This window comes from Apostichopus japonicus, chromosome 16 (genome assembly GCF_037975245.1).
Source record: "Apostichopus japonicus isolate 1M-3 chromosome 16, ASM3797524v1, whole genome shotgun sequence".
NCBI classification, from domain to species: Eukaryota; Metazoa; Echinodermata; class Holothuroidea; order Aspidochirotida; family Stichopodidae; genus Apostichopus; species Apostichopus japonicus.
Genome location: NC_092576.1, coordinates 37,676,181 through 37,696,612, shown reverse-complemented (window position 1 = coordinate 37,696,612; position 20,432 = coordinate 37,676,181). Strand labels below are relative to the sequence as shown.

At 35.3% G+C, this 20,432-nt stretch overlaps 1 protein-coding gene and 1 long non-coding RNA gene across 2 annotated transcripts in view; both read left to right on the top strand.

Moving 5' to 3' along the window:
• Nucleotides 1-20,432, top strand: part of LOC139982313 (uncharacterized) — a 156,335-nt gene that overhangs the window by 36,151 nt on the left and 99,752 nt on the right. The window lies entirely within an intron of this gene.
• Nucleotides 12,720-16,956, top strand: LOC139982333 (uncharacterized). The gene is made up of 3 exons (XR_011798138.1): nucleotides 12,720-12,852; nucleotides 14,565-14,785; nucleotides 15,509-16,956. It is a non-coding gene; the product is annotated as an uncharacterized lncRNA (long non-coding RNA).

Genomic DNA, 20,432 nt, shown 5'->3' with positions numbered 1-20,432 from the left:
TTTGTAAATATTATGATGGTACTTATCGATCATTAAATAGTATAAACAGAAATTAACCTATTGAATTACATTTTGTGTACTTTTTATAGTTTGGCTTCTGCTTTGTTACGCATAGAAAGGCAAGTATCTGTACGGTTATTCTAAAGTTCGTTAACATTGACATTTAGACAGTAAATGATTGAAACCCATAATACACACATACTCACGTTATAGATTAAAATAGTGTATCAACACATTATGTGTTACGTAATTAATTTCTGTCAATATGAGTATGCTATATTGCTAAATATAACGAGATTATCCATTACTGGGTTGACTGTGATAAATGGTGGTGTTTCGGTGATATGATTCCCTGATTGTACACGAGCTGTGTTAAACTATTAGATGCACTACCTTTAGTCTCGTCATTCTGCATATTTTATTGTCCTGGTTCACAATTTCAATGTGATATATTCATAGTTGCATTAGTTTTTCTTTTGCACAGAGAGATGGTGAAAAAAAGTGTTTGTTTCACAATAAACAAATGGTATTCACTAGTATACGGACCCTAACTGTGTCGTCAGTCGGAGGAAGTTGTTTGGTCATTGCACTAATCTCCCCCAATGTTCTCAACACCACACACATAATCAAAAATATTTATTAGCATAACCTTGCTTTAAAATGTTATCATGTACATAGTTTATTATCTTAATATGCCTCAGAAAGCACCCTTTGTTGATGTTCCTTATGTATGATTCTCATTGAGACGTTACTACAATAGGTGTTGATCTCAACGAACCCTGTGACAACCTCTCTTTTATAAAGACCATAATTTACTTATCAATAAAGGGTCGAATGCCCCTAGCTATAATTTAGTCGGTACATTTCAAATTTTCTTCCATAACCATATTGTATTCATTTACACACCACAACGTTTAAATGTATCCTTACAGCTTTTGACGAGCAATGTTCAAACTTTACCATTATCATTGTACAGCTGGATGATATGAGAATCTTTTCCCTTTACATTGACACGACATAGAAATGTATGTAAAAAAGAATAGGTTGTGAGAATTACAAGAAATAAGAACATAAATTGGGCGGTCTCTAAAAACATGTCTAGAAACATATTTACGGCGATCTAACGCATTAAACTAGAGTTGCTTGTTTTTTTTTTGTTTTTTTTTTACACGTACGAGTAATCATAATTCGTTTGTGCAGTGCTCAATCGTATTGATAATAGCGATAGCAAGTTTGCCAATATATCACCAACCTCTTATTCGAATGTCAGTTGTTGCTTGGTTATTCTGACGACGCGACGATCAATAGACTCATTACTAGTGGATGGGTCTACTTGAACGAGTCCACTTGTAACTCGTAATGTACTAACTAAACGGAATGGTGGTATTAGTTTACGGATGCTTGTACTAGACTTAGTGATCTTAATCACGCCTAGATCCCAATAATTGTACAAATAATAAACTATATTAATTGATTGTAGTAGGTACAATACAGAACACAAATGTTGCCATTGGTAAACCTCCAATCTTTCACAGACCCTCCAAATAGGTGAGCCAGATGAAGGGCGCCCTTATATTTAATGTATATAATTTGTTTTCATTTAACACCGTTTGAAAAGGATACTTCTGTGCTGTGACAATTAAATAATCAACAACATACCGATATGCCAAACAGGGGAATACATCTGCCGTCTCTTTGAATGAGCTAGGTCCGAAAAAGGTCAAATTGCAAATTTTCTTATTCATAGATTGAGTGTAAGTTATAGTTTTCACATTAATTTGTCAGATCGCATCAGACCTGATCAAATCAGTATTTTGTTACCTTAATGTCAAATTTAAGAGTGTAATGTGATATAAATGTTTTATTTTATACTAATAAACACTAACATTATTGCATTTATTTTGTTTCACATATTATATTACCTTTTCCTTTTTTGTAACGAATTCAACGAGTTTAGGTTGGAGCATTTAGATGCAAGTAAATCCATTCTGATTTATGGCATTCAATCAATAATCCTACCTTTAACAATATTGTGACTCAATATTAATCAAGATACCATTATCTAGCTGAAAGATTGTATGTTGTATTCCAATAACTGACACTTGTTGAGGTGTGTTTAAATATATTATGTAGCAGAGATAATTCTCATAGAGTTCATATACTATTATGCTTACTTTCTTGGGTTCGACCCAACAACACATGAGTGCCGTTCTTCAATTTTGTATGATCACGAGAAATTATAATAGTAAATTATTAAGTGCAAAATGCAAAAGCCTCTGAGCGCTGAAGAAAGAAAAATCAAACATAAGCATTTACAAGTAAGTGAGTTTTTAACATAGATTTTAAAGAGTTCAACAAGTCGTTTAGGGCGAATGTCAGCCGGTAGAGCAGTCCAGAGAGAAGTAGAGGCGTAAGTAAAAGAACGTTGATTAAATGACTTTAAGGAAATATCCCGTGGGACGGCGAGAAAAGACTGGCTGGATGACCTAAGCGTCTTGGTCGGTGTGTAAGGGTGAAACAGTTCTGACAGGTAGGAGAGTGTCCGTGTATAGCTTTAAATGTTATCAGAAGAATCTTGAAAGAGATGCGCATAATAAGAGGAGGCCAATGTCAAAGTCTGAAAATAGGTGATACATGATGAGAACGAGGAACACAAGAGATGAAACAAGTAGCATTATTTTGAACCCGTTGGAACTGGGATTAGTCTTTGTCCGGAATGCCATAGAGGAGCAAGTTTCAGGTGTCTAGTCTTTTACTGAAAAAAAAAACATGAACTAACCTACCGGTGGTGTCAGTGTCGAGAAAACGTCGGATTCTGCTGATCTTTTTAAGAGCTATATAAGACCTCATATTTTGAAGGAAAAAAAAATATGCAGAAAGTCTGCCATGTGAATTGACATTATTATTAACTTCATCACGAAACATCCAAATTTGACATTTCGATTTCAATGTTACGCAATAGAGGACTTGATTTAATCAAATATTTGAAATGTCAGAGTAGAGCATGTTCACTACAGGCACCGCAGCTGTATCCAGTGGTTACCCTTCTTGGTTGTGGCCTATTATATTCATATTTCAATGCTTCGTTTCGTCTTCCGGTATTCAAGGGCCTTTGTCACTGTTTAATCCTGTTAAATAATCTCTAAACTAAACGATGTGTATCCACGACAGGGATGTATTACTTAAGATCATAGAACTTTCACACAGAAATACACAAGACAATATACGTTACTAATGTACTTCAGCATTACATTTGTCTCGAAAGCTAAATATGAAGATCAATATTTCTATGTTTAAATATACGTTTACCGAAATGGGTAGAAAGAAGTATTTTCTTAGGTTAAATAATAATAACAATGAATACATATCATCTTAAAATACGAACTTGATTGCCTTTAATAATTGCTCCTATAAGTTAGCTAACTATTTCACAAACGTGTTTTACTACGTTTACACAATCTGTCCTGTTTGTAAAATTGTAATAATATATTAAAGGACCAACCAATGTTGATCTTATGTGACCTCTTTAACTTTGACTTTATAAAACGAGATTCATGGATCTTACGTATTGATGGTAAAGTCTACATGTAGTAAATATAATTATGGTTAAAATATTTTGGTACGTCGATGTGTGTTGACCTTGGACCTCCAACAAAACGTTGAGGTTCTCCTATTGTAAATAAGATAACATACCTGACGAACATATGATATCACTTCATATCATCTGCGATGTCAATTCAGTTATCTCAATACAGACTGGCAGCCTAGTGCTACCATACATCGGTTCAAACTCGTTTCAACCCAAATCATGTTCTTTCATAATAGTCTACTATCTAGTATTTACTCATTCTTTACTGTCAACCTATTTTATCAAATTTTACTGAAGACAAATTATCTAATACAATTATCACTTAACCTATCATGCAGCTTCAATCCCACCAGTATATCACTGTTGTCACGCCCACACTTGTGAACACACATTTTAGCCACCCACACAAATGTTACGCTCATTACCTCCTCGCAGAGTAGTAGAAGTGACGCTCCACATTTACATCCATGTTTTGTGAAATAAATTATAATTAGTTTAGTTACACCTTTAAACAGTGATGACGCTTTGCATTGAATTGTCTGGCTGAGCTGTATGTGTACCAATGATATAAAACGGTAAATATTATGTCGATGTTTGTTTAATATAACACAATTTGTGAAGTCTAGACTGTCAAAGTGAAGTTGCCAATATATTTAAACATATATATAGTACTGTAATGACATTGAAAGGGCTGCACTGATCAATGCTTGTTTTGCTTGTTGCCCACAATATAATAAGTTGAACGTTGAGTAATGCCGATTGTCCTTACATTGGTTTCAAGTTTCAAGCATTATTGTAAAATATCGCCAACATTAGTTTGCCTATGCAAGGTTACCGTAATCTACATGAACAGCTGAACGCGCTTTAACCTTAAGTATTACAAAACATCAGTTGCTATATAATTGATGGATATTCTTGTTTGCTCAATAAACAAAGTAGTGTTGGCCAATACAAGATTTGCTTTCGTTTTAGCTGAACTTTGGTTTATTGCATGAGCCTATTGTAACATAAAATGCAATGTCAAGTACCCCATTCACGTTCATATCAGTGAAGAAAGACTGTATTGTTACTGCTTGGTACGTAATACGTTTGATAAAGGGTTTGAATAGTATACTGCTGAATCGGCCTGACTGTGATGATAGTGTAATAAAGCTATGGTGCATTGTGCTCTCCTGTTTGAAGGCGGACAATATAAATAGTTAGCTAATACATTGCAGTATGTTAATTTATTGTATAACCTGACTTTACTTAAAGTTTGGAAAGTTTGGAAACGACAAAAAAGCATAAGTTAGGTGGTCATTTATTTTACAAAGAAGCATGAATCAATTCATGTCATATACGATACAAACCTATTGAGTTTTGTCTTATATCTTATTAAATACATTTTCTGACTTAGGCAGTATTTTGGTACTTACTTCGAGCTCGTCGTTAAGTTATTGATATTTATAGTTCATGATTATTTGCAAATAATGAAATAAAATATATTATTACGTCATAAGCTAATTTGAAAATAGTATCTGTGTAGATAAAATGTACAGATTATTCAAACTTATTCACACTAGACTGTCAATTCAGTGACAAACTTAAGAAGGGGTTTAATTTGTTCTGATTGCAACTATTCGTAGACTTATTTCAATGAAAACAAACTCAAAACGCTCTTTGCATTTTGTAAATCAAGGTTACTTTCGCTTTGGATGAACTTTGATTCAAATGATTGACTTCCGCCAGGTATCTATCATTGTATGTAAAGCTGCAAGGTGGGTGCATGATAACGTTATATTGACTTGTAGTTTAGGAGAGCAAGAAAACCAATTGGCTTACATCATTAGGGTAGACATGATGTCGATACCAAACTATATCTTAACATTGCATTGTATACGATGATCTATTTTAGCGAAACAAATACGATAAAACAATCAATAACAAATAATGAGTCTTATATCATTTTTGATAACAAAACCTATCCTAAATGCGTGTGAATATGAATCTCAATTGTAATGGCACGAGGTAGTAGTTTTCACTTTCCGTTATCATGATATCACAATGTTAACACGATAATCACATCAATGATCACATTATACTGTATACAGGACTTCTTTTTTATTGATATGCGCCCTTTTGAATTCAATGTGAACAATGTTTACAAGGGAAGATGGAACTTACTCATTTTCTTGAAAGCCTTAACCTAAAGCCATTACAGCCAGACATATAACCCGATGGTACATGCTAGTAATGAAAGCGTTTAGTCGTCAATCTAAGTATACCAAAGTGTTTGTGAGGCATGTGATGATCGTTAGCCAACTGTTACCAATTTATTCATAACTTCTAACATATTGAACATCATACAGGGGGTAACAGCATACCTATTAATAGTATAGTTATCGTTCACTGACACATCTCTTATTTTATTGCTACACAGTACATGCTTGTAATCCATTGCAAGTTATTTACAAACGTCTAAAGTCTAGACGTTTATAACCTACTGAACATAAAGAACTGGCTGATATTGTCACTTGTGGCCATTTGCGAACTTTACGACTCTACAACTCCTTGGAATTGCAAGTTTATTGCAGCTACGTAACTGTTTAACAAGTAACAAGCAAAAAGAGTTAACAATGAGTGGTCACCGTTATCACTGAATCGTGGCCAGTCTAGAATAATATTAAAAGAACAAGTTAATACTACTTTGGGTCTGTATAATATGCTATATGCGATATCTGTAAAGGTTCAAAGGGCAATGTACCTACATTGTACATACGTATTTTTATCTTCCCCAGCTATATGCACGGAAAATAAAAACGAGTCTAACCTAATGATCTTACCAAAATTAGTTTATTTCCCTTGTTCTAATTGATTATGATACTCACCGTCTACTTCTTCCATTGACGCAAATAATGTAACTCAATACTTTTCAGAAAATCATACATACGTTTCACATCTCAAGAACCAAGAGCTTCTTGCAGGATACAAATCAGGATCCATATACGGTATATTGTTAAGCTTCAGGTATACCATGGTATCTTAATTAGGTTTTCAAGTTTAATAACAGTACTAACAATACTTTCATTTGTAAAAATATAAGCGTAACAATACATTATGTAGGTTTTCTCTACACTCTACAGAAAGAAATTCTTTTCACCCCCACCAATTACTTACAAAGGAATGTTAGTTTTCATATCAAATGTTTCATCTGTAACATTTAGTCAGTAAAAACCATCTCCATGTATGTGACTATAGTGGACCCATCAAATTACTTTAATGTCAATATGAACTTTGAGATTAGTCAGTGACTACAAGCGTGTTAGGAAATATGCAACCCGAACAGGAGACGCAATTTAGATACTACACAATTGGAACATATCAAAGTCAAATAGACAGACGTCGTGCCTCTGTTAAAACACCTGGACTGTGCAAGTTTCGTTTGACTGGACCTATCTCTTAGGTAATTCTCTTCTGTTGAAGGTTTAGAATTTCAATATGATATTTAGATTTGTTTCTAGTCGTTACAATGTATGTCAGTTTGTGTTCTAGCTAGAACTAAAGGGTAAATATTGAGTTACAGTTAGGCCCATTGTCAATAGGTTAGTTCTTGTTTGGCTTCCTTATTCCTATTCATGTACAGCTGTGGTTTAACATGTAACAGTCGTAGTTAAAACTGTCACAGTGATAATACAGTGTCTGGTACACCTTTGCATTTCATGGGAACTTATTATATCGATTATACAACACAGGGGTAAGGACATTTAAAATATTCCAAAGAAGAACACCATTTTCGGTCACTATCCTACAATCGCTCACTCCATGGAGCATTACTTTTTTAATTATCACATCCTTCTTTATAATCAAAATTCTCCCTCATGTCTTTAAAAAACGGAAGTAAAACGTATTCCATTGCCATTGCAGATGTGTAAAAAGGATCTCAATGTTAAACACACGGAGGAAATAACTCACACAGTTATATCGCAATCACTTAAGCAACCACATTTTACGTAGTTAATTGAATGGTTACATGTCCTGGTCTGTCTAGTCTGCGTTGGGTCATAGACTCAAGGGGTAATTTTGAATGTCATAAATGCAACAATATGTTTGCGCGTTTGAGCATTACGTAGTTACTAAAAATGCCATCAGCATGTAACAAACATTGACTTTCATATCTTAGTAGTAATAATAATGATAGTTTTAAACGTTAAATTCTAACTGTCATGTTGTCTACAAAGGCTCGAAATGTTGTTTCGCAATCCATCCCTAAAACAAAGGTGTCATGTACCTTGAATTTGGTGTACATATACCGAAGAGTCTCTTGAGTCATGCAATCTCAACCTCCCTATGCCTCAGCCAAATCCTGGAATGACATCTAACACTTCATTAATTTCCTACTAGTCTGAGCTCGATTAACAAGCCTCGGTACAATTTTTTGCGGATGTCAAATCAACTCCTCCGGTAGCTACGAATTTCTAATACTTCATTTTCTCTCAGAATTCTTCCCTTCCCGCCCTTTTTCCACACAAAGAAAAGCGTCATGAAATGAGGACAATGTAGTAAAGTTGAACCAATATAAAACATCTGAATGCATATGTGCCCATTCATCAGGTTATTGCTTTATATTTCTGAGGAATAAACCTGCAATGTTGAATCTTATTTTATTTCAATTGTTAATCAATATAAATGAAAGAAATGGCTTTACTTAAAGAAAAATCGAACTTTAAAAGTTTTTGTTCATATCAGTGCCGAATAGATTCGTCAAATTGACAAATTGCTTTATATGATATTGTTCGTTTCAATAAGAACGTTAACCGCTGCTGTAAAGTCTTTACATGGAGATCCGAATATTCTTACTTAAATATGTCGTTATTATCACGGTACAAGATATATTTGAAATGCCGTTACTTGTATATTTTCCAAATGAAAACATAACGTTTTGCTAATCGAACTTTGTGGTAATTTTGCTGAATCATTCTTCTACGAGAAAGTATCACGTGAGCAAAAATATATGACAGGGGATAAGACTAAACACACAAAGACAAATTAAAAATATGTTTCGTTCTGTTTCTTGATATGGAAAGTTTTGTATTGTAACAGTTTGTATTTATAATAGTGAAAATGAAAGTTATGTTTTTGACAATGTTCACTTAAATATACTGAGACGACTGGCGAAAGCTAATAAGGAAGACAACAAAAGTCCAAAAGAATGTAAATTAAGTATTTTTTGAAAACAAAAACGAAACAAAAGGTACAAATGTATGGATATCGAAGAGCTCGTTTTCATTCAGGCTCTATTGAATATAATAACATACGGTGATATTGCTGACTTTCTGTGGTGACCACAATAGACAAGTTTTGAAAAGGTTTTTGTTTTTGTAAGGTTTAGAATGGTTTCATTTCTTTAGAAGCAAGTAGTGAATGCTCCATTCCCACGAAAAAGTTATACGTATGGTTTTGATTATATTGTCTTGATAAGTACCATTGTGAATGTACTATTACAACTGCAAGGCTGAGTGTGGAAAGCTATACAAGCAGAATGAGAAGCAAACTGCACTCAAGGGAGAACCTTTCAACGAGACATTTTTTATTCACCGTTATGCATCTCTGTGAAGTATAATCTTACCCGGTTACTTTAACTTAAAGCATTCTCACTATCAGTATCACATTCTTGCCAAAAACATTTTAGCCCTTTCCAATAGTTTTTAATTCCCCGGAAGGGTTGGTTTGTCCAGGAAATGACGTAACCGATCAAAGGTTCGATTATTGTCGTCAGTGTTGTACCGAAACATATACTTAAGTATAAAATCAGTGGTCCATGCTAACATTCCGCTAACAGTTAAGCCTCAATTCCTATTAAACATCACCCTTCTTTAATACATCATAACCGCTATTTGCTTACCCCCCCCCAAAAAAAATAACATTTGGCATTGAAACAAAAATTACTTCCATGCTGTACAACATTAGATATGCGATATGCTTTCCTACTCTATTTTGATACATAGAATCAATTGTCATCACGATGTTAAAAAAGCATCACGCCAACTACATGTATTTTAATGTGTATTTCAATAACATCAGTGTGAGAATTACGTAAAAAAATTGAAGGGTTCAACTTATGTATAATGTACGTTAAAATGACTCGTCAGGAGGAAAATGCTGCTTTAAAGATTGTTCACTTCTTGTTTTATAAAGCGGACTAAGAATAAATAAACTGGGACGATAAGGAAACTGAAATCTGTTCGACATTGATGAGACAGTTATATTGATAATATTGAAGAGAGGGATATTTCCAACAATGCTATTCTTGAAGTGAATGGTATTTGCAACCGTTAAGAACAAAGCGTATTTAATTAAAAATTATATCACAACAGCATACCGCATATAATAGGATATAACAAATAAAACGAAACCGAAAATAGTGATATTTATATTTTCAGATTCTTTGTTGAAAGCGGTAGAACCTTAATTCAAGAGAATAATATCAGTTGATATAGTTGCAACAAGAAGTAGAAAATGTTAGCCATAAGCAAGTAGTATTTATTGTTCAAGTATTTCTTTAACTGTTGATTAATTTCATTTTAGTATAATAGGCTGTGTATACCATTATGTTTTTATTTGAAAGTTTGTAATCGCCAACCCAACCAGGTACAAAGTACGGTTAAAACAAACACTTCTCCACTTTTGACGTATTGATACCAACATAAACAGGAAGCAAATGGTGTCGCCTTCAAGTATATAAAGTTCATCCGCATACTGTTTACATTGTTGAAAGACTGAACGAACGTACAATGAATTGCACAACCCATACCAAGCATATCATATTACCTAAAATGCTTCATCTATCACAAAAACTAAAAATCCTCCAGGAAACTTACAGTGTTTGACAAGCTAACCTTTACAGCTATACGCCTTTTGTTTCCGATTCATATATTATATGATACAATACAATGTGATTTATGTGATGTGACATTGCCAGGGTATGATACGGCATGATATAATATGAAATGATAATTACTATGCGATGTGATATGATGTGGTGTGACTTGATAGGGTATGATATGATGTGACATGACATGATGTGTTGTGATATTAAGTGGTGTAATGTGTTGTGATTAGATTTAATTTCATGTGCTGTGATGTGCTTTGTAGTGCTGCGTGCTGTAGAGATGTGCTATGACATTCTTTGAGGTAACGTAATATAAAGCACTAAAGTACGGTCCATATAAACAAAAGATCCGTATTTCAGCATTCACATTCAGCTACAACATGACTCATTGTATCAACATCATATTTTGATGACATATGTTGTATCGCACGGTATATTGAGTCAAATGTAGTATTATTTCGAGTGAAAAGCTGCTTTCTCGTGAGACGCATACAGTGTCATCTCTTTCAATGTTATTATGTTGTTATTACCAACTTCCATTTAAGGGCAAGCTGGAGGTATCAATTCCTAACACATGGAAACGATGGTTGCTACCGTTTATACAAGGTTAATATATCCCAACATTAACTTTTAGCAATTAAACGTATTTGCTACAAACTGACTCATCACACGTTTTGCCTGGGGAATTTCATTTATAGAATGTAGATATGCTCCAAGCTACAATGACAACTCCATAAACGTTCTCTTCCTCTCCAGGCCCTCCATACACTCACTTTACTACTCACCAGTAATGAATCCAATCCCGTAGTTTGGTGATGGTGTTCGAGCATCACATGCATCAGTTGTAATGCTATTATGAGTGGTAATTCAAATTGGAGACATTATTTTCTCTCCGAATGTAAACTCAAATGAAAAGAAAAATGTTGCGTTTCTATATTAATTTACACCTTAAGAAAAAAGATTTGTGATCAATTAACCGATATCAGTTCAACAAGCGAGTACAATGTCGGCTCTTAAAATTTTCTTTCGTAATTTCTTTTCTCCATATTTCCTACAGTAATTTCCATCTGCAACAGACCTACTGCGGGTGATTTTATTGTTTATCTCAATATTGAGTGATTTTCGCATTTTATCTGTAATAATTTTATTTAATAATATTCCATGTTTCCTTCATAAGATCAATTTACATTAAATTATGGTCTATGACTCTCTTAATTCACAGATTGTGTTAACACAGTCACTTTTCACAAGAAGAACGTGTAAACTTGTTATTAAATTCGTATTTTAATTTCACCAAATCACGTAACACTAACAATATATTCCCTATATCATATCTAGCAAGATACGAAATGTGTGTTGGTAATATTAATTCTGGTAAAGGTATTTGAGTATAAACTAACTGTGTTTTAGCAGTTAAGTTAAATTACCGGTATATCTGGTCACTCTTGAAATATGTATAATAACTAAAAATGACTAAACAAATATAGAAGCAACATAGAGGGGATAGGCGACAACGTCTAACGATGCTCCGCTGATCATTCCATTTATTTCAACCAACATCGAACATGTATGGTTTAAAAAAAAGTAAAGACTAATTTCTATATACATACATATATATATATATATATATATATTTATATATATATATATATATATATATATATATATATATATATATATAAATATATATATATATATATATATATATATATATATATATATATATATATATATATATATATATATATATATATATATATATATATATATATATATATATATATATATATATATATATATATATATATATATATATATATATATATATATATATATATATATATATATAGCACTGGATTGGTATTTACGTTTACTTCTCCAAGTTGGTGCTTAGGTTTACCTGAGGTGAAATGATTGGATCAACTTGAAATTTTACATCAGTATACCTTATGGTACTAGGACTGCATATCAGTCGTTATAAGTTGCTACCTACTTTTTGGGTCATTTGGCAAGGAAAAATCAAATTGGTCAAACCCTTACGGTAAACCTAAGTCTTGCTCTCAAAGTATATCCCCCAGTTGGTATATAAGTTGACCTGACGTACAGGCATCCGTAGTTTTCTTCACAGCGGCAGTAGCCTGTATTCAGTGTATACGTTCTACACTGTGTACACTGTATACGCCAGGGCTAACGCATACCCGTAGGCTGCATTGCTTGCAACCCATTGACAGTTTCGGCTAATATTAGATGATGTGTAGTATCTGCAAGGGCACTGGGCTTGAGATCGGGTCAGTCGTTCGCCGGGTAGTTTGGTTTTCGTGTCCAGGTTCTTTCCTTGTTGACTTTTTCTTAAAAAAGTACCGTTAACACGAAAACGTCTCACCAACAACTTCAGGTAAGGTCCATGAGATTAGTCAATAAAGTTTGGTGATATTAATAACGTTGATATTATAACGTTGTTGCATACACCTTCACGTTATTTGTTCATACCCATATTTCAATAGTCTAGCTTGTAGCCTAAAACTTGTAAGGCCTAGCCTACGTTCGGCTGTAGCCTAGGGCCATAGTCCAAGTCCTAACAATACCTTAGCATTGGGTCAAGGGTAAACTGGTCTGTAGTTTGAGCTACAAATTAATACCAACTGCCAGAGAAATTAGATTTCAAGTAGGTCAGCTTAACTTCTTAGCCTACTGTGCATGTATGTATCATATATGGCCTTAGATTTTGCTGGACAATTATGTTACTGTACATTGCCCTAATCATGACCAAATACTGTAGCATGGTGGGCTTATAATTGACGCACTTAAGGATTTGATCAATGATATCTATCAATGAAATTATCTATCAATGAAAAATCCAAATTACTCAACTGTATGTGTTTTTCATATGTGTAGTTCCTCAGAAATGTTCTGATCTCAAAATATTTAAGGTTCTGTGCTTATGCACCGTACAATTGAGCAGAATTTGACCACAAAATTTCTGCCGTGTCAAGTTCTTTCATACCCCTAAATTGACACATTCGTCGATAAGCTAACTGTAGTGTAGGCCTTAGTATACATCCATTGACTTTAGATGCTGTTTGCTATGCTCTGAGCCACTAAGCTTTGACAGGTCATGTCCCAGAGAGTAGTGTTTTCATATTGAGGTAATGTTGGGTATTTTAAGGGTGTAAGATTTCCAAATGGCCAAAAAACGTGCAAAACTGGGGGGGGGGGGGGGGGGAGGGTGTTAAAAGCTTACAAAATACCACAATTTGGTCAGCAAATACCTCAAATGGATTCAAACTCATGAAATATGTAATTCTGTTTGACTGCAAAAAAGTTTAGGTGGCCTGCTGCATCGTTGCTAGTAATAATTTAAGGTGCGTCAATTACAGAGGTGCGTCAATTATGAAGCCTTTACTGTACTGTACAGTAGCTATGCCTAGATTATTAGAGACTGAAGTCACCATGCAAATGTAACTTACAAGTAGCCTGTATTGAATAAGAGATGCTATAATTGTTAGAACTTTTCAAAAGGTTCTTGGAAGTCTTTACTCTCCAAAATATTCTCAGACATTCTAAACACCACTGTACTGTAAGATGTCTGAATATCCCAGTGAGGGTATCAATAAAAACAGTTAAAGGATATATCACTAGAAAATCCAGCATCAAATTTGGGCCAATGCAGAATACCTTTAATCTAAGTCTCTTAAGTGATGCATTGTGTTTCAAGTGTCTTATTTATAACTAGCCAAAATTTGTACAAAATAACAATGCCATGCATCCAAAAGGTTATTGAGTCAGTACATTTCCATAATGTAACTATTACAAAAGCTGAGTGCACCTAATTAAAAGTTAACATCCTCCAAAAATCTATATAACACAAAAATTTGATAAAGCCTTCTATCCCTTCCCTTGCATATACTGTAAGTCATTTTGTTAAGTCTATTTAGATCCATAAGTAATACCAAGTTGACTAAATGTGCAATATTCAGTGTTAAAGATCTGAGCTCTGTATTGCCCAAAATATATTGGAGAGAAGTGTACAATAAAAATTGAAATAATGCACATCTACACTCTGACCATTTGATATTTATTTGATTGGCACTGTTAATGTTTTCTCAGACAAATTTGATGATCAACATTCTCAATCTCAAGATGAATGACATCATCCCACTATCCAAAGGAAAAACACTGTACGATGAAGCTGCCATGCAGTGAAAAAGTCAATGTTGGAATGGTAGCAATCATAGCTAGAGCACAGATGCCATCTGGGACAAACTGATGGGGTGACCTACTGCATCATTGACAGCAAAATGGAAGATATTTTCTGAATTAACCAAAAAGTAAGTTAATATTCTGTAGGTTTAACATCGCATAAACTTGATTCCATAGGACTCTATTATCTCAAATACGAGTAACAACTGAGGTAATTTATTCCAAAGTTATGGAATGAAGAAAGAAACAATCAGAAGGGATGAAAACTTTTGTATATCTGGTTAATGTGGTGGTATCTTTTCCTCTATGTCCATAGTATTTAACTACACTAGAGCTATATCCACTCTCTGGTTTTTAATCTTAAAGGTCAATGCAAGACAACACCAAATTGTCAGGCTAGGTCCACATAAAATGTACATACATGTATATTTAAATTTTGAAATCTTTACAATTGGTAAAGCTTGAATGACTTGCAACTTTTAAAAGCACTTGCTATGGTAGGGAGCTGTTTCAGCTCCAAATGAATGCATGGCTGCATAAATAAAATGTGTAATGTTGTATACAAGGCAAGATGAATCAAGAATTAATGGGAACAAAATGGGATGGATAAACGAATTGAAATTTACAGTGAAAATAGTATATATGAAAGGTTGTGAGATGATTAAAATATTGGCTGAATTACAGGAGATTTAGTTTTGTAAAGCAGTTCATTGTTTTCATCATTTGTAGAGTGTGAGGTCATGTGAGGTCTAATCGGTAATCGCAAAACATTCCAAGCTATATTGCGCGTGCTATAATTGGGACCAAATCAGCATATCTTTAAGAGAAAGCTTTTCTTTTTGTACCAACAGATGGATAGATCTACAGGCTAATACAGCAAAGGATATGCTCTAATTAGAAATGCCAGGCAAGATTATCACACAGTTTACAGTGGGGTGAATACAATCATCAACCAAGCTTTTCATCATGCTGTACATAGTGGTATACAGTAGCTCCTTGTTGGGCTTATCAATTAAAAGCTTGCATAGAAGCCGATGCCAAGCAAAGCAAAAGTATGTCCTGTAAATCGTGAAGTAGATTCACACATCTCATGTATATCCTCTGGGACACAGCACATCTTTCAATGGAGTTAGAAAGTTGCTGGGAGTAGCTGTTGGATTGGCACAGTAATGTAGTATTTGCTTCACATAAATGCAGAGCAGTAACAGAAAACTAACTAGTTCCAGGATATGTTACACTGTTACACCATATAAAAGATAGAGGAAATTAATATTATAAGCTTCAAGCAGACAGAACCAAGAGAATGCAGACCAGTCTTCATGGGAAGTCTTCTACATATTTAACTGTATAAATGGACTCATTCTTTTGCAATGTACTTCTTGAAATATTTTAGTTTGGTGACATTGTGGCACTACATGTTTTTGTAAGTATTAGGGAACATTTGCAGCTGCTTGTCAAGAACATGGAACTTGTTATACAACTGAAGTGGTCCTGATGCTTAAGTGTTGAGGTTACTGGATATTTTGCTGCCTTACCTTGCTTTAACTGTTCTTAAATGCATTTCTCATGTTTTAAGATGTTTTAATTTTGTATTCCAAGCAAGATCAGCAAGCCATAGTACAGTAATTTTAAACAACCACCACACAGATACTTGTGCAGGACTAAGGGTATTTGTTAAGCAGATTACTATTATAAAAATCTTTCAAACTTTTATCCCACAAAATCTCCAGGGGTACACTGCATTGTTTCTGAACCACACTTTCACAATTCTACAAGTGGGGTTCAGGGGTTATGCTATGGGAAAAGTTTACAATGTTAGGCCTGACTTAATTACTGAAAGCTTTTGGTCTTTTATTACACCAAGAACCAGTTTATTCTTTTCACAAAATTAATTTTTTTCCCTCAAAATTGAGGGGAGTGAATACAGCAAAGGCACATGCAACTAGCACCAATGTCATGGAAACCTAGTGCAGCCCAATGAAACATACTGTAAAACCACAACATTTGTAACTATAGGTATGAAATTGTGCAATCCAGGGGTATTGTGTATAATTTTGTCCCTCCAAGCATGGAAACTCCATGATATTGTGGTAATTTGCATTGGTTACGGTATTAGATACAGCCTATACTGGTAAGTCTAGATAAATACTTGAGGTATAAGTTAGTTCCCAAAATGTTTCTCATGTATGAGAGAGGTCAGTAAATTGAGGTCATGAAATAGTGCAAGTATCCTGGTTTATGTGAAATAAATCTTGTGGAAAATATAAACTGGGATTGAAAATACAATCAACTGCTTGAATATGATTAAAAATTGTTGTTTGACTGTTTGTAGCAGTATTCCTCGGAGGAGTGAAAAAAATAAACATACAGTGAACAGTTGCAACTGCGCATTCATTTATACATTACTTAAATTATGTTCTGATGCAATTCATGTATTATTCACTGTCAATTTTAGTTCAAAACTGCCAGTATACCATTAGTTCCTGAGCCATAATTTGTTTGCTTTAAAAATCTGGCTTTGAGTGTATAGTATTTTGTCAAAAACATACAAGTGGAGGGGCTGCTTATCATCATTCCCTGAACAGGCTTTACCCAATTTTTTAACTATAAAGGTAACATATCAAAATGTCTGGGGACTTGCCACAGTGCTGACAATTTTCAAATATTTCCATGGTTACCACCAGGGATGTTAGAGATGGACAAACAACATTTGAGCTTTCTTTAACGTTTGTTTCGTGCCGACATTAATACTGTTTTTGGTCCAATACTAATACCTAAATAGGGTGACAGGACAAAATCCCCCCGGACAAAGTCCCCCTAGCACAAAATCCCCCAGAGCCAAAATCCCCCTGGACAAAAAACCCCCTAAGACAAAATCCACCCAAGCCAAAATCTCCCCAAGCTTTAAAAAATCCCATCAATTCTTTACAAAAATGCGTCATCCCGGTCCCTGCTATCGTCATCCAGTACCGTCATCCGTTACCCTCACCAGTATTTCCATTGGTACTCTCAGTGGTACTCTCAGTGGTTCCCGGACCAGTACTCCGACCATACCCCGACCGGTACCTTAATAGTGAGCCTGACAGTTACCCCCACAGGTACTCCTCCCTGACCAGTACCCTGGACTGTACCCCGGCCGGTACCCAGACCGGTATCCCAACTGGTATCCTGAAAGGCACCCTGACACATACTCTGACATGTACCCTTACTAGTACTGGTACAATAAACAGTAATTTGACCAGTACCTTGACCGGTCCCTTAAATGTCACACCATGGAGCTATATCCCATGGCCACACTAACAGGTAGCCTCGCAATTACCCTCAATGATCTCCCGACCAGTCCCCTGACCAGTATCCGGACTGGTATCCTGACCAGTACCCTAACCAGTACACTGAGTGGAACCCTGACTGGTAGAGTGACCAGTATGATGACCGGTACCCTGACCAGTCACATGACCAGTACCTTGACCGGTACCCTCACAGGTACCCTAACAGGAGCCCTCACAGTTACCTTGCCAGTACCCTCACTAGTACCCTGACCAGTCCCCTGACCAATCCCCTGAACGGTACCCTAACCAGTGCAATGTCCCATGCCTTGACTGTAACACCTGGGCCATCCCTGGTTGTTGCAGGCAGGCTTTGTATGGGTCATGGGGATATTGTCTGGGGGGATTTTGTCCTAGAACCCCTAAATAGCACTCAAAACGGATAATGGTACCAGACGGTACCTGTACGTTGTCTGCTAGATTCATACGATGTCAAAATGCTAGAACATGCACTATAATACCGTTATCAGTCGACAGTAGGTATATACCACACTCATCTCATATCAGTATTTGTTTCTAATGTCATAACAGGCAGTGGCGGAGCGTCCATACAGTCAGGCGGGGGGGGGGCGGACTCAAATGGGAAGCTGGCGCCCTTTTCAGCTATTCACCACTTTTTACTTATTCGCGATTATTTACTTTTTTATTGCGCTCTCATCTACCTATTGACATTTGTCACATTTTGTTGGCGATGACACTTATACCTAAAGGTTCATTTCCGGCGATATAGGGAGTATCTTTACTCAAAAGATTTCTGTACGCTCTGCGCCAACCTGTGGTGGCGCTCCGCTTAGATAAAGTCGAAAGCGCCCGTACAGACCTTTCTCGCCCCTCTGACCAATATCCCTAGATCCGCCACTGGCTCCCAATCTTCTTCTCCGTCAATCCGTCTAGTATCCCCCCCCCCCCCTTCCCCAACCGAACCTCGTATGTTAAAGGAATATCTAATGATTAGAGACACTTATTCTAATGTTAAATCAGCAAAGAGCAAGCAATAATGATTTTATCACTAAGATTTTTTTTTAATTTCTCAGTTACACCGTCATTTAACTTCCCACTCAATCTTACACTCCCTGGTAGGCTGGTACTCTTCCATCCCAATGTAGGAAACTTCATCGTTACACGCAGCACGCAACGATGTTTGTTCTACTTAATTGATCCTTACTGAGTCTTTCAACTTAAAAGCATATTTTTTTCCAAATAGCTTAGTGAAAGTTACACAGTTTAATAAATTAGAAGCATCTCCTTGTTAAAGAATTGTATTATCGGCGTATAGTCTTCCGATAAGCGTAACTTAGGGTTGAAAGAAATCAGTGAGAGCAGGCAGTAATGATATAAACTTACATATATATATATATTTTCAAATCTCTTATTGAACGAATTATCAGCCCCCTGGTTACATCGTCATTTATCATCCCTCCCCCATCCTGCCCTACCCTTCTTCACCTCACACACTCCGCTCTATAGGGTTAAAAGAAATCAGCGAGAGCAGGCAGTAATGAAATTTACTTACATTAATGATTTTTTTAAAATCTCATTTAGGACAAATTATTAGGTCCCCCTGGTAACATCATTTACCCCCCCCCCCCATTCTCCCCTTCCCTTCCTTACAATCACCGCTTCTCTTACACCTAATATATATATATGAGATATCCTCGCAAAGCGTGATGAACTAGGTCCCGCATTTATCTAATGCGTGGGAGGAACTCGAAACTTTCTTCCTTATCCGCATATTCCAAGCTTTCTCCAAGAAAAGAATTACAGTACCTATTACCCAGATTTTTAAAATAGCCTCCCTCCTCATAAAACGTGATGATCTATGTCTCTCATTAATCTAAAGCATGGATGAACTACCAACTTTAAGCATATTACAAAGTTTTTCCACAAAAGAGCTACGGAACCTACTACACACAAATTATGTAAATGTCACTAAACGGCATCCGTAGGGACATCGTGTTTTTGGTCCACATTTGAGTTTCCATCATATCTTTAATCTGCTTTTCATACATATCTTTTATTGTGATTGTTATGATAACCACATCTAAGGACTTTTGAGTCATATTATTGTATCCAGTGGAATTGTCTCGCTGAGATATAAAAGGATGAATTTTCCGTACGTTTTCACGGTAGGCCCCTCTGTTCAAGGTCAATGCACGACTATAACATTAGGTCCACTAAGTGCGGATATTGGTCTCCATTTGCCACTATTGCAGTAAACCCAACCGAGCAACGTGTCTACGGTGTCTCTTAAAAGACAATATTAACAAATTCGAAAAGAATTTTTAATCTCTTTGGTGTCATTTTAAAAGTATTTCTGATAACCTTACGTACAGAATTCTTTTATATGAGAAAGGTACATATAAGAAACATGACAATGACCGTGATAAAACCAATTTCAAGATTACAAGCGATCAATTCGCTCAATTTGTTTCAAAAAATGATTGAAAAG